Source organism: Eutrema salsugineum, unplaced genomic scaffold, assembly GCF_000478725.1.
Source record: "Eutrema salsugineum unplaced genomic scaffold, Eutsalg1_0 scaffold_18, whole genome shotgun sequence".
In the NCBI taxonomy this organism is placed as follows: Eukaryota; Viridiplantae; Streptophyta; class Magnoliopsida; order Brassicales; family Brassicaceae; genus Eutrema; species Eutrema salsugineum.
This window is the reverse complement of record NW_006256846.1, coordinates 1,620,778-1,635,610: the sequence shown is the minus strand read 5'-3', so window position 1 is coordinate 1,635,610 and position 14,833 is coordinate 1,620,778. Positions and strand designations below refer to the sequence as shown.

Sequence of the window (14,833 nt, the reverse complement as noted above, 5' to 3'; positions counted from 1 at the left end):
GTGTGGGCTTCAGAAATGTGCTTTTTGGGCTCGGAGGTTGATGGCCGCGGTCGGGACAAGTGTGACCGCGGGGAACAAGTGTTTGGCCGCGGTCGGGATGCTCTTGACCGTGGAGAATGAGTGTTTGGCCGCGGGTGGAAGTGCTTGCCGGCTGGTTTACGGGACATCTTGCTCTTCGCGTATCTTTTGATTGAACTGTTGGATTGCCAAGCTGTAAAGTGCACTCGAAAGCTGATACTTCCATCTTTAAGGTCTCCAAATTTGAGCTGGATCAGACGGTGAGAAGGCCTTCAATCAGGGGTGAACTTCTGATGGTTTGACTCTGAGCTGAAATCTGGTTTTCTATCCATTTTATTAAGCTTTTCCCTAAGTTACCTGAAAAGAGTCTTGGAACTACAAATACTAGAAAAACGTGATAAAAGTACTTAAAAGCAATTGAAAACAAAGAAAAAGTATTTCAAAATGATCCATAAAAGCGGTCAAAATACGGTGTTATCACCAAGACCCTTGGAACCAAAGCAATCCAACGGTTAGATCTCCAGATATCATCAATGCACTGAAGGCTAATCAACACAGTCCACTCAAGGACAGAAGCTTTCACCCGCGGCCAAGCTTGTTCCCACCGCGGCTCAGCTTGTTTCACCCCTGGTGGACCTATGTCCAAACCTCATGAGCCCAACTAAGGCCCAAGATACTTCCTGCACCCATTTTACAAGACCTAGACGCCCAGACTTGAAGAAACACTAAAACTACTCATTTTTACGTCTTTTGTAAAGGAGCCTCTTTCTTTTCTTTGAGAGAGAACTCATTTGTAGTTTTAGGTTTTATTTTTATGCATCTGTAGAAGATTTTCATCGCCATACAGTGTCTTCAATACGAGAAGATTTCTGCAACTTTTGTTTATTTACTTTTCGACTTTCTAGTTTTTAAATCTCAAAGCGATAACTCTGTATTGATCACCCAGAGTCCGATCCTAGGTTAAATCCGAGCCACGAGAGTGTTTTAACTGGGTTGTCTGAACTATATCTTATGGACATTGATAACACCGGATTTTGACCATTTTTATGGATCATTTTAATATCTTTTACAGGTGTTTTTACTCCATTTTCAAAGGTTTCAAAGTATTTCTATGTTTCCGGATTTTGAAAGACTTTTCAGGTAATTTGGGATAAAGAGGCATAAAATGGAACAAAAAGACTCTTTTGGATAAATGCAGATCGTCAGAACTCTCATGGAGAGACGAAGACCTTCTCACCGTCTGACCACCCTCAAAATTGGACAACTTATAGAAGAATCACCCTTCAAATGCACTTGGTTTGGAGACATTCCAACGGTTGGATCTCAAGATATTCCATTCGCCTCGAAGCCACGCAGAGTCGGCCAGCAGCTCACGCGACCGCGGCCAACAAGCTATTTGCCGTGGTGAGAAGCTTTCCGACCGCGGGAAACAAGCCAATTGCCGCGGTCACAGCACTCCCGACCGCGGCATTCAAGCTTCGACTTAAAGCCCACTTATCTGAAGCCCAAAGTCATTCCCAGCTTCAATTCCGGAACCCTAGACCATGGAGTATTGGAGACACAAAAACGCTTTTTAAAGAAAAGAAACAAAATTTTTGGATCAAAACTCTTTCTTCTCTTCTTCTCCAAAAAACTTAGAGATTTAGGAGAAAGAACACATTTTTCAATTCTTAAGCTTTTTAAGAGATTTTTGGCTCAAACCTCACTCTTTTTCGAAGCTGATTTCAATTCTGCCATCAATTCTCTCTTTCCAGCAAGGTATGAACCTCAAACTCACCATTCTTACTAGATTTTGAACTTAGGGTTTTCTTTAAAAATCCAAAATCTTGGTCTATTGATGGTGGAAATAGCTTAAGGTTGATAGATTATCCAGTTAGGTTATCTAAAAAGCTGAGACCCTACTTGGAGCTGAACCTTCCGACTTATCCTGAGCTAGTCCGAGAGTTCTTAGCGACCGTTACACTCCACCACACAAAGAGGAGGAACCCCAGAGCATCAGATGGCATCTTGTCATTCTCTATCCGCGGACAGCCTTATTCTCTCACCATTTCCGAGGTTTGTGAAGCCCTTAAGCTTCCATACACTGATGGCATTTACCTTGAAGATGAACCTGATCTTAACCTGTGGAGAGAGATGGGTCATGGAGCCTATGATAGTGGGAGATCTAAGTCAGGCCTTCTTAGCCACCCAGCAGTGAGAGTTGTGCACAAACTCTTAGCACACACAATTTTCTCTAGAGCCAACATGGGAGGTGTTTTGAAGACTGAGCTCATTACACTTCGGATTCCGTTTATGGATGATCCACTTCCCGATATCTGGTATGATCTACTTTATCTCTCTCGCGATCACACTATCTCTCATGCCGCTTTCGATCCAGACAGGTTTGGTTACAAGTATTGCACTGGCACTGAGGAGCACCGAGTCCGCTTACCTTCAGCATCTATCCCGAGATTGAGTACCGGAGGACGCCCTCGATGGACTCCGGACTCCGATGATTTTCTGCCATCCGTACCTCGTCTACCATTCACCATTGGCCAATACATAGTGGCCAAGGCGAGGCGTGATGCAGCTGCGGCCCGTGCTCATTTTCAGCCATCCATTCCGACCGGCCACACCTCATCATCTACATCATGTCACACACATTCCGATCTGGAACGCAGAGTTGAGAGACAGGGACGACGCTTTGAGCGCGTTGTCACCTTCCTACAGGAGCAGCACCAGTTCGCAGACGACACTTCGGAGGATGAGTGATTGATCAGCACTTCACTACCATCACGGTTCTATCATCATTTTCTTTTCTTTTATCTTATTTTATCTTATTTTGCTTTTATTCACCATCTTCTCACCAACTTTTTCACACTGGGGACAGTGTGATTTAAGTCTGGGGGAGGATGTCTATCCGTACTGATTATTTTCCTGCTTTTGCTTTTAAATTTCAAGTACTTTTTAAATTTTAATATGTAACCTATTCGACATTAAGTATTTTTCAGGAATGTTTGATGCAAAACTATGATGATTTAGACCTGCACACTTCTACACTATGCATGATAGCTCATTTGTGGTTAGCACTAGACTAGGCGGTAGCTAGAGTACTTGCACCACGAACTCCCACCAGAGGACCTCTATTCATGGAGATTCTTTTTGACAGGATATACTAGCTCACTATATTTGGACTTAATATTGATTTTATATCAGCAGATATCTAATTTTCTCATCATTGATTTTAGGCAGTCATCGACATACACATCTAGGACGTCTTTTACCATCACTTTTACCACTCTTTGTCGTCCTAGATGACCAGTTTATCTTTATCTGGTACCTTACCCTAAACCCAAAACCTTTGTTTTCAATCCTCATGCATTCTCTCTTTAGTTTATATCAGCAGATATGTGCAAAAAAGTCGGAGAGAAGAGGAGCGACGCAGTTTTCAGTCACTCGCAAAAGAGACTGAATGGAATTGGGAAGGAAGAGTATTAGAAACATAATAAAGCTTTACAAGACAGATATTAACTGGTAAATTCGTGCTCTCTTAGACTCTATATCTAAAGGTGTTCCCTTTTCTTTATCAAAAAAAAAAAAAAAAAAAAAAACGTGAAAAGAGAAAGGGAAACAAAAAGCCTAATGAGTCTTAGATTGCCGACATTTATGGAGCAATGAGCAACCACTATTCGTTTAAGGAGCTATTGTTTTGAAAGATTTACAAAAATCTAAGTCTGGGGGAGTTTGGAGAGAACCCGAGGAAGAAGACCATGAATCTATGTCAAGAAAAAGTGACTGAAAACTGTGGATACCAACAGCTTCACTCTCTCTTGCGGTTTTGCATAATGTCCTGCACCCTCCAGATCTTCAGGTAACCCTTAAACACTTTAAGCCATACCCCTAAAATAATCCTTCTTTACACCTAGCCTAGATTGCCTTGCCTAGATTTTCTATGATGAGAACCACCGAGATTTTTAATGAATGTTAAGAGCTAGCTGACTGGAAGTTAGATCTTAGTGCATAGATTTCTGCATGACGGATTAACGGACTAGTTATGCCTGTATTGCTAGTGAGAATTTTCTAGGCTATTCCTGATTGATGCATACTGATTGATATTGGTCTAGAAGTTTGGTCTCTGAGATTTTGTTTAGTTCCTGCGTTTTCAAACCTCTCGCCAGAATTTAGCCTTTGTTTTGTTTGAGGACAAACAAAAGACTAAGTCTGGGGGAGTTGATAACACCGGATTTTGACCATTTTTATGGATCATTTTAATATCTTGTACAGGTGTTTTTACTCCATTTTCAAAGGTTTTCAAAGGATTTCTATGTTTCCGGATTTTAAAAGATTTTTCAGGTAATTTGAGATAAAGAGACATAAAATGGAACAAAAAGACTCTTTTGGATAAATGCATACCGTCAGAACTCTCATGGAGAGACGAAGACCTTCTCACCGTCTGATCACCCTCAAAATTGGACAACTTATAGAAGAATCAACCAGCTTTCAAATGCACTTGGTTTGGAGACATTCCAACGGTTGGATCTCAAGATATTCCATTATTCCATTGGACAACTTATAGAAGAATCAACCAGCTTTCATTTAGGTCGTTTTTAGGGGAGCTTTTTGATACTTTACAGAAAGCCTTTTCCTTTAGCCGTTTTTATGAGATTTTTGTAGAAGATTGTTCAAGTCCGAGTTCTTCAATAGAGAAGCTTTCTTTATCTTTTTTCTTTACTGTTTTTCATAACTTTTATTAAAACCAATGATGATGTCAAACTCAGCCATGTCTAAGTAGATCCCGAGTTGGGCTCAGGGTTCCCGAAAGGGGCTCTCATAATCGATTAAGACATCTAGGTTTATAGATCTGGGATTGCGACCTGTTCTCTGTTTATTCTTGTTCTTATTGCATGTATGCTTGATTGATCACCTAGTATCTGATCTAGATAGTTAGTGTTGCAAAAGTTTTCATTAAGTATCAGCCCTAGAATGAAACAGGCGATTTTTCCGTAGGAGTGGAAACCTACTGGTCAGGGTTGCGAGAAACAGTTGGTTATGATCACGACAGTGACGTAGTCATACCGCCGTACTCTAGCTCTAGAACCCATATATTGTTATCCGTCAATCCCAATCTATCTACCTTAATGTTAAAACCGATTATGATCCCTTAGAGTTCCCAAAAGCTCAGCATTTTTAGCCATAGTTTACAATTTCCATCGATTTTTACTTGCTCTTTTAGACCTGCATTTTAATTTCCTTAGTTCGTTATTTACTTGCTTTATTTACCTTTCATGCGATATTTTACTTGCCTTACCTTTTACTTGTTCTACTGCCTTTCATTCGATTTCTTTACTTGCCTTTTAGGATAGATTTATTTGCTTTATTTTCCTTTAGTTTAATTCAAGAAAAACAACCAACCTTTAAAACCAATTTAGTCTAGACATAAAGTTAAAAACCATAGAAGAATACCAGGCACACAAATCTCTGTGGATTTGATCCCTAAATACTACAACAGATTAACTGTGCACTTGCGGCTTTCTTTTGTTTTGTTAAGGGTAAAACTTGTTCCCTCACGTAGTTGACACACACACCACCCCATCAGACATCACCATCATAGGAGACGAAATCTACCTACAGAAGATACATAAGCCGAGATGAATTCCGATCTGAAATACATGATCTTATTCTGGCATGAGAGCGAGAGTTAATTGCCATTAATAAGTGTTTATCCTAGTTTCAGAGTCATAGAAAATCCTTACCTAAATTCCCTGTGTTTTAGAACATGAACCCTAAAGATGAACCCTAATCCCAGCGCCGTTTTTAATATCGTTTTCAACCGATTTTTATTTCAAGCTTTGTAATTCTCTTCTTAGTTAGATTTAGTGACAAACAAAAACCCATTTTTAATCGATTAGGGGTCAACGATTGTTTTTAGCATCAGTTAGAAGTACTTAACAAAATCCCTGTAGATTCGATCCCTAAGTACTACTGCGTTTGTTGTGCACTTGCAACTTATCTAGAGTAAAACTTGTGTTTTCCTCTGAACACACATCAAGTTTTTGGCACCGTTGCCGGGGATTTGTCGCTGTTGATTTGATTTCTTAATCTAATTTCTGTTCTATACCACAAGACTTTCGAGTTCTGCGGGAGATTTTCTAACTTGTCTTTTCATCTTTACTTTCTTTGCTCTCAGGTGCCTGAAAAATTGGAGAAATCCTGCCATTATTGAACTGCCCCTAGACGAGATGGACAAACACGAAAGAGAACTTCGGAAACTCAGACGAAGGACGCTCAAAATAGCCAATCCGAATTCCCATCAGGAAGATATTTTAAACCGTGATTAAGATGATCACATTGGAGATGATGACCTTGATTCCATTCACGATGATGACCGAGAGGCTGCTCATGAAGCAGATGGCCAGCCACAACTCGATGAAGAGGGAAATCAAATCCCTGGAAATGCTGCTTAAGCCGCAGATGATCAAAGGAGAAGAGATCGGGACGATCCATGAGAAAGAAGGAATGATGAAAACATTGTTCCACCTAATGGTAGAGAAGCCAATCAACCCATACAGCTTGCCAATCCTACGAGAAGACAGCCCCACAATAGACATATTGCCGATTTTGATGCACCTCACCAACACTTTCAAATAGATTAGCTATTCAAGTTCCTGCCTGATGACACCTGATTTTGACTATATTTATAGATCAGTTTCAGTATCTTATGTAGGTGTTTTCACTCAGTTTTAAAGGTTTTATATGTGTTTTCTATGTTTTGGAGTTTTGAAAGACTTTTCTGGAAACTTTGAGTTTCGGAGTGCATTTTAGAGCAAAAGTACATTTTTGGATAAATTCAGGCTGTCAGAGTTTTGGCAACCAAATAAGACGTTATCACCGTGTGATCATCCCCAACTTTGGCAACATTTTATAGGAGACAACCAGCTTTCCAACACACTTGGAACCAAAGCAATCCAACGGTTAGATCTCCAGATATCATTAATGCACTGAAGGCTAATCAACACAGTCCACTCAAGGACATAAGCTTTCACCCGCGGCCAAGCTTGTTCCCACCGCGGCTCAGCTTGTTTTACCCCTGGTGGACCTATGTCCAAACCTCATGAGCCCAACTAAGGCCCAAGATACTTCCTGCACCCATTTTACAAGCCCTAGACGACCAGACTTGAAGAAACACTAAAATTACTTATTTTTACGTCTTTTGTAAAGGAGCCTCTTTCTTCTCTTTGAGAGAGAACTGATTTGTAGTTTTAGGTTTTATTTTTATGCATCTGTAGAAGATTTTCATCGTCATACAGTGTCTTCAATACGAGAAGATTTCTGCAACTTTTGTTTATTTACTTTTCGACTTTCTAGTTCTTAAATCTCAAAGCGATAACTCTGTATTGATCACCCAAAGTCCGATCCTAGGTTAAATCCGAGCCACAAGAGTGTTTTATTTGGGTTGTCTGAACTATATCTTATGGACATCACCATCGTAGGAGACGAAATCTACCTACAGAAGATACATAAGCCGAGATGAATTCCGATCTGAAATACATGATCTTATTCTGGCATGAGAGCGAGAGTTATTTGCCATGAATAAGTGATTAGATGATTATGATAACGAGATTTGGCTAATCTTATAAGTGTTTATCCTAGTTTCAGAGTCATAGAAAATCCTTACCTAAATTCCCTGTGTTTTAGAACATGAACCCCAAAGATGAACCATAATCCCAGCGCCGTTTTTAATATCGTTTTCAACCGATTTTTATTTCAAGCTTTTTAATTCTCTTCTTAGTTAGATTTAGTGACAAACAAAAACCCATTTTTAATCGATTAGGGGTCAACGATTGTTTTTAGCATCAGTTAGAAGTACTTAACAAAATCCCTGTAGATTCGATCCCTAAGTACTACTGCGTTTGTTGTGCACTTGCAACTTATCTAGGGTAAAACTTGTGTTTTCCTCTGAACACACATCAAGTTTTTGGCACCGTTGCCGGGGATTTGTCGCTGTTGATTTGATTTCTTAATCGAATTTCTGTTCTATACCACAAGAATTTCGAGTTCTGCGGGAGATTTTCTAACTTGTCTTTTCATCTTTACTTTCTTTGCTCTCATGTGCCTGAAAACTTGGAGAAATCCTGCCATTATTGTACTGCCCCTAGACGAGATGGACAAACACGAAAGAGAACTTCGGAAACTCAGACGAAGGGTGCTTTCAAAATAGATTAATGGGTTTAGGTGTCTAGTCTTGCATGTTTCATTCCTTAACCGACGAGATCTCTAGGCTGGATCCAAGCACATCACTTGAGGTTCAGATCTGAGACATATCTCGCATCAAAAGTGTTTGTAGAAATGTCTGAACCACTCGGTTAAGGGTTTAAGAGTCTTTCATCGCGAGAGTGATAGTTTGTTCTCTTAAATGACATTTTTGGACTGAATCTTATTGCTGACTGATTCATGCTTCTCAAAAGGGATTTTGGTATGAACGAGGATCAGTTTAGATGTTTAATACTTTCATGAGAAGATTAACATGCCTTGAGTTCAAAGTCAAATGAAATCGCTTGATAAAATGATTCATTAACCCATTAGTTTAGCTTGGAAGCACCTGAGTCAAGTATCCTGTCTAAAGCTTCTGCCTTTATCATATATTATCATCATCCGAATCATTTGCTTGTTATTTGCATCTGCACTTAGTTTAAATCTCATCTTTTGTTTCATTTACATGCTCATTTACTTGTTAAATAGTTTAGTTAAAACCCTTATCATTCTCTCTCGACTTAAGATCACAAGTAACATAGATTAGTGTCTCCACTACAAGTTTGGTTTGATAACCCCTTGTACTACAAGGACAGGGGTATTGATAACCTCCTTAAAGAGTGAAAACTCTTAGTTATCAATTGGCGCCGTTGCCGGGGACCGAACCCGGGTCACCCGCGTGACAGGCGGGAATACTTACCACTATACTACACCCAGGTGGTCTGCCTTAGACCGTTGCCAACTTGTGGGAGCATTATTCTCTTATTTGTTCTTAAGATCAAGACTTTACTTTCTTTTGTTTTACTGACTCTTTTGCAAGTTCTTGTTTTGATTTCAGGTGCATGAAAACCAGGTCTCGTAGCACAGAACCGCCTTTACCGTACGACAATAACATCAACAGGATTGAGAGGCGAGCTCGCGAGAGAGAACGGCACTTTGAAAGACTTGGAATGGCAGAACAGCAAAGGATCGAGCAACAGGCTCAAGATGCCGAGCACCAGGCTCAGGCTAATCAGGCGCAGGCAAGAAGAAATGAACAACAAGCCTATGTTAACCAGCAACAGGCTCAAAGAAACGAATGGCTTGCTCAGCAAAACCAACAACAAGCTAATAGAAACGAGCAACAAGCCCACCATGTTCATCCGCCACCGCCACCAGCTCAGAGACAACCTCCTCCGTTCTTTCTTGGAGAAAATGACCGAGCTAATGCGCACCAATATCAAGCCGGGATTCAAGCTCCACCGGTTCAGAATAACAACTTTGAAGTTAAAGCCTCCTTGCTCAATATGGTGCAGAACTCGAAGTTTCACGGTCTAGCCGGAAAAGATCCTCTCGAGCATCTAGATCAGTTTGATCGAGTTTTTGACTTAACCAAGATCAATGGCGTCTCGGAAGATAGCTTCAAGCTACGTTTCTTCTCTTTCAGCCTCGGTGATAAAGCTCACCAGTGGGAAAAGAACCTCCCGAGGGGTTCTATACAAACATGGGAGCAGTGTAAACTGGCGTTCTTATCAAAGTTCTTTTCCACATCACGCACGGCTAAGCTCAGGAATCAGATCTCAAGTTTCACGCAACACAACAACGAGAGCTTTAGTGAAGCTTGGGAACGGTTTAGAAGCTATACTAACCAATGCCCACACCACGGCTTCTCAGAGGCATCCCTCTTGAGTACTTTATACCGAGGTGCACTCCCCGAGATCAGAAACCAACTCGATACAGCTTCAAATGGAAATTTTCTTGGGAAAGAGATCAATGCGGCAATGGAACTAGTCGAGAACCTCGCCATGTCTAATGACACGTACGGTGAAGGCTTTGATAGGGCAAACCGTTCAGAGGGATCTAGTGATGAACAGCGTATGAAGAAGGATATAAGAGAGCTTCAGAGCAAGCTTGACAAAGTTTTAATGGCGACTCAAAAGCCAATACACTTTGTAGGCGAGTTTGATGAGCAAGGGCCAAGTTTTGACAATGTTAATGAAGATGGTCTAACCCAAGAGGAGCTGAACTACATAGGGAATCAGCAGAGGTATCAGCGGTTTAACAACTACAGCAATAACCCAAACCTCTCTTATAGAAACCCGAATGTAGCTAACCCTCAAGACCAAGTGTACCCTGCACAACAACAACAACAAAGTTATGCTCAAAAAGCTCCTTTTCAGAATACCTTTCAGCCCAAGCAACAGTTCAGTGGGAAACAGCAAGGCTACACTCAACAGAATCAAGCTGCTCAGGGTAACAACTTCAACAGCCAACCGCAGCAACACAAGTTTCCACCAGGGTTCAATCCGCAGCCGATGGGTAATCAGCAACAGATTCAGGGAATAGGTCAGAATCAGATAGGAACCGATGTCTGTGGGATTTTACAGAAATTGTTACAGGGTCAGCAGAGAGTTGAGAGCCAGCACGCAACAATGCAGCAAGATATCAGAGAGCTTAAGCAAAACCAAGCCTCTACATCATCAAGAGGCCCGGCTTTACCAGGTAAGCCGGAGCCAAACCCCAATGAGTATGTGAACGCTATCACATTGAGGAGTGGTAAAGAATTACAAGCTCCAACGCCTAAGACAAAGCTCATTGAGGCCAATGAGCAATTTGAGGGGGAGGCAGCCTCAGATGATGCGCGTAAAGAAGAGGTTTTTGAGAAGGAACCGGTTAAAGACAAAGCAAAAGAGGTGGAAAAGACAACTGAGCTTGAAAAGCCCTACGTTCCACCACCACCTTACCAACCCAAGATACCATTCCCAGGGCGTTTCAAAAAGAAGATCCTAGACAAAGCCAAGGCGGTCTTTGAGAAACACTTGGAGAACACACAACTTACCTTACCCATCATAGATGCTTTCTTAGCTATACCTCACCTTGGAAAGTTTCTAAAGGACGCAATTCTCAACAAGACAAAGGAGCTCCAGGGTATGGTAATACTGAGCCATGAGTGCAGCGCTATAATACAAAGAAGATCTATACCAAGAAAGCTATCCGATCCGGGCAGTTTTACTTTACCGTGTGCTTTAGGTCACTTGAAGTTCTCAAATTGCTTATGTGATCTAGGAGCTTCTGTGAGCTTGATGCCTTACACGGTGGCCAAGAGATTGGGATACAAAAGCTACAAGCCGGCCAAGATCACTCTTGTATTAGCTGATAGATCGGTTAGATTACCGGTGGGATTGCTTGAGGATTTACCTTTGAGAATCGGTGAAATAGAAATCCCCACGGACTTCATAGTTCTTGAGATGGACGAGGAACCACTAGACCCCATTATCTTGGGCCGACCGTTCTTAGCAACTGCAGGAGCCATAATCGATGCGAGAGGGGGTATGATTGAACTACACATCGGTTCCGAGACTATGAAGTTCAACGTGAAGGAAATGATGAAGAAACCGACCATTGGAGGTCAGGTTTTCTATGTGGAAGTTATGGAGGAGCTAGCTGATGAGCTCCTAGAGGAATTAAACTCAGAAGATCCGTTACAAGTGGTCTTAACACGGGAACAAAGCGAGCACGGGTACTTGAACGATGAAAGCGAGGTGCACAAGCTTCTTTTGGACCAACCGAAGGAACTTGGAGCTGAGACGAGGTTTCTAGAGCTCAAGAAGAGTGGCCTCGACATTTTAGACAGCGAGGGGTCCAAGGATACAAAGGAGACACCTCGGGATATCGTGGCCATGATAGCTTGTGCCGATGCCGATGGTGAACCGCGCGAGAACAAAGAACAGGCCGAGGAAGCTGTTCCAGGTCAATGCAGCTTTGATGCCGATTGGAATGAGGCTGATGCACCCCCTGTTGAGCTCAAGCCTCTACCAACAGGGCTCAGGTATGCGTTCTTGGGTCTAAACTCCACTTTTCCCGTGATCATAAATGATAGCTTGCTTGAACATGAAGAACGTGCATTGCTTAATGAAATAAGAAAATTCAGGAGAGCCATAGGGTATTCCTTGGCTGACATTAGAGGGATCTCTCCTGATATATGCACACACAGGATCCACCTAGAGGACCAAGCTATGTCCTCTATTGAGCACCAACGTCGCCTTAACCCGAACCTTAAAGAGGTGGTTAAGAAGGAGATACTAAAGCTCCTTGAGGCAGGGATAATATATCCAATCTCTGACTCTCGGTGGGTATCTCCTGTACACGTTATGCCCAAGAAAGGTGGGATCACGGTGGTAAAAAACGATAAGGATGAACTCATAGCCCAAAGAACTATAACCGGCCATCGCATGTGCATTGTTTACAGGAAATTGAATTCTGCATCAAGAAAAGATCATTTTCCTTTACCATTCATTGATCAAATGCTTGAACGGCTAGCTAATCATCCTTATTTTTTTTTTCTTGATGGATACTCGGGTTCTTTCAAATACCCATAGACCCCCGAGATCAAGAGAAAACGACATTTACTTGCCCTTATGGCACTTATGCCTATAGGAGAATGCCTTTCGGTTTGTGTAATGCACCGGCCACTTTTCAAAGATGTATGATGCACATTTTATCTGATCTAATTGAAGAGAAAGTTGAGGTGTTTATGGATGATTTCTCCGTATACGGCTCCTCTTTCTCCGAATGTCTTGCAAATCTATCTCAGGTTCTAAAGCGATGTGAGGAGCATAGACTTGTCTTGAACTAGGAGAAGTGCCATTTCATTGTCCAAGTAGGCATTGTCTTGGGACACAAGGTATCAGAGAAGGGCATTGAGGTGGACAAGGCTAAGATCGAGGTGATGGTGAACCTACAAGCTCCGAATTCTGTAAAAGGAATAAGAAGCTTCCTTGGGCACGTAGGATTCTATAGGCGGTTTATTAAAGATTTCTCCAAGATAGCTAGACCCTTAACGAGGCTATTGTGTAAAGAAGTGGAGTTTATCTTTGATAAAGAATGTGAGGAAGCGTTTAAGAGAATCAAGGAGGCTTTGATCAGTGCACCAATAGTACAAGCTCCCGATTGGTCTCTACCATTCGAAGTGATGACTGATGCATCTGACTATGCCGTGGGAGCTGTCTTGGGGCAGAAGAAAGATAAGAAGCTCCATGTGATCTACTATGCAGGCCGCACCTTGGACTCGGCTCAAAAAAAGTACGCCACCACCGAGAAGGAAATGCTTGCCATTGTGTTTGCATTTGACAAATTCAGGAGTTATCTAGTGGGATCAAAGGTCACAGTTTACACGGATCACGCGGCCTTGAGGTATCTGATGTCTAAGAAGGACGCTAAGCCGAGGCTGTTGAGATGGGTCTTGTTGCTCCAAGAATTTGACATGGAGATACTTGATAAGAAGGGGATCGAAAACGGAGCCGCAGATCATCTCTCAAGGCTGAGGATTGAAGAGCGGGTCCCCATTGATGATGCTTTACCCGAGGAACATCTCATGTTGGTCCGGTCTTACTTAGAAGTGGAGGAAGCCAATACGATCAAGGAAAGAAGCCCCCAATGGTTCGCGGATCTTGTGAACTACTTGTCTTGCGGTTTAGAGCCACCGGATCTTGATACTTATCAGAGGAAGAAGTTCTTTAGAGATGTGATGAGATATCATTGGGATGATCCGTATCTTTACGTGCTTAACAAGGACCATCTCTATAGGCGATGCTTGGCCGAAGAAGAGATCCATCCGGTGCTACAAGAATGTCACGGTTCATCGTATGGTGGTCACTTAGGTGCATTCAAGACGGTTGCCAAGGTTTTACAAAGCGGTTTTTGGTGGCCGACTATGTTCAAGGACGCTCAAGATGTAGTCTCGAGGTGTGAAGCTTGTCAAAGGCACGGTAACATATCCAAGAGGAATGAGATGCCCCAAAACCCAATCTTTGAAGTAGAGGTCTTCGACTGTTGGGGCATTGACTTCATGGGTCCCTTTGTAAGCTCATACGGGAATCAGTATATCCTTGTCGTGGTGGACTATGTAAGTAAATGGGTTGAAGCGGTTGCATCTCCAACCAAAGATTCAAAAGTGGTGGTAAAACTCTTCAAGAGTATCATTTTCCCACGGTTTGGAGTCCCAAGGGTAGTTATCAGTGATGGGGGAAGCCATTTCATCAACAAGACTCTCGAGAGTCTTTTGAAGAAGCACGGAGTGAAGCACAAGGTGGCCACCCCTTATCATCCGCAAACCAGCGGCCAAGTGGAGGTTTCTAACCGTCAAATAAAGGCTATTTTGGAGAGAACCGTGAGCTCATCTAGGAAGGATTAGAGCAAGAAACTTGATGATGCTTTGTGGGCCTACAGAACCGCGTACAAGACCCCCATTGGAACCTCACCGTTTAACTTGCTCTATGGGAAAAGCTGCCATTTACCGGTTGAGTTGGAATACAAGGCCTTGTGGGCAGTAAAACTTCTGAGCTTTGACATCAAGACCGCACAAGAGAAGAGGGTTTTACAGCTTCATGAGCTGGAGGAGATCCGTTTAGACACTTTTGAAAGCTCTAAAATTTACAAGGAAAGGATCAAGGCGCTCCATGATAAGAAGATACACAAGAGAGAGTTCAAAGAAGAGGACCAAGTTCTATGGTTTAACTCAAGACTTAAGCTATTCCCTGGGAAGCTGAGGTCTAGGTGGTCCGGTCCGTTCACAATTCTTGAAGTAAGGCCTTATGGAGCTGTCGTG

The 14,833-nt window shown here is 42.2% G+C and overlaps 1 non-coding gene across 1 annotated transcript; it reads right to left on the bottom strand.

Moving 5' to 3' along the window:
* Positions 1 to 9,788: 9,788 nt before the first annotated feature.
* On the bottom strand, positions 9,789 to 9,895 carry LOC112087413. The gene has a single exon (XR_002900094.1). It is a non-coding gene; the product is annotated as a small nucleolar RNA R71 (small nucleolar RNA).
* Positions 9,896 to 14,833: the final 4,938 nt, after the last annotated feature.